Raw genomic sequence first — 1,334 nt, forward strand, 5'->3', positions numbered from 1 at the left:
AGATGATGGTTGGGAAATGAAATAAAGGAGGAAAGAAAGAAACAGAGAGAAAAAGAAAAAAAATTGAAAAAAAAATGATTCGGAAAAGAAATGAAAAAGAAGGGTTCTGTACTGTTCAAATGAGTCGATCGACTGCCACACATGGTCGATCGACTGAGATTCGAAAAAAGAGATCAATTCGCATAATTTAATCCTTATCTTTTGGCGATTTTTGCTCCCATGTTTCATTTATATCCTATGGGGAGTTTATTGATTTGATAGTTTGGAGATTGTGAGTTTTGTGCTTGCTATAGCACTGCTTCGTTTGATTATGAGCAAGAAGTTGGATGTTGCCACTTGGTTCCGTTTTGGTACTAGCTTGATCACCTGTACCTCCACTTTACCATAAAATGTTTTGCCTCTTCTTACCCATACCTCACATATCCCATATATACCTCGGCATGTGTCATTGGTCATCTGTTTGGTTGGAATGCGTATGTACGGTCGTAGAGGTCATTTTCATATTTTATTGCTGGCATGTTTTCATAGGTCGTAGTTAGGTGAGAGTCACTACAAAATTACTTCTTTCTATCTTATACATTATATCACCTGTGCTTATTGAGTGATTTGAGCGACCCGTGAGAGTCCAATTTGATAAGTCTGTACAGTTGACGGTTCAGCAATCTTTAACGACTTTATAATTCGTTTGCATGATTCGCATTACTAATTGATTGTTGGTTGTGCATTAAATCGGTTTAGGCTTAGCAGTTTGCATTTCGCTCTGAGATTGAACTCGTTCCATTAGGTTATTGGATCGAGTCTAGTTCTTGCTTGGGGACAAGCAAGGGTTTGGTTTGGGGAAGTTTGATGCGTGTTATCTATATGATGTTTTACATCCCATTTTACACGCATTTCAGAGCTCATGCTTGTAGTTTATGCTACATTTCTCCCTATTTCCGTATACTTCCGTATTTTGTACATTATTGCAGAAATGTGGAGAATTCAATGGGAAATCAAGCCAAATCCGTCCCCGAGTAATCTGCATTGCAAATGACGTAAAGGAATTGCTTAAGGAACGAGCTTGGTGCGCAATGCAAGGCCCAAAAGACAAGTCCACGAGTTAAAAGAAGTCAAGTAGCAGCTCATCCAGTCGATCGACCGTCACCTTCAGTCGATCGACCAATGCTCGGGTTCCAGAAGCTACTGTTTGCTAAGGAGCCGTCGATCGACCAGCCTTGTCAGTCGATCGACCAGATCGCTATTCCAGACGTAGATTAAAAGACTGTGAATCTTGAAGCCCGTGAAGTTTAGGTTTAGGAAATAAGGTGTTACGTTGATTGCTATATAATGTAACA

The sequence above is a fragment of the Silene latifolia genome, chromosome Y (genome assembly GCF_048544455.1).
Source record: "Silene latifolia isolate original U9 population chromosome Y, ASM4854445v1, whole genome shotgun sequence".
NCBI lineage: Eukaryota > Viridiplantae > Streptophyta > Magnoliopsida > Caryophyllales > Caryophyllaceae > Silene > Silene latifolia.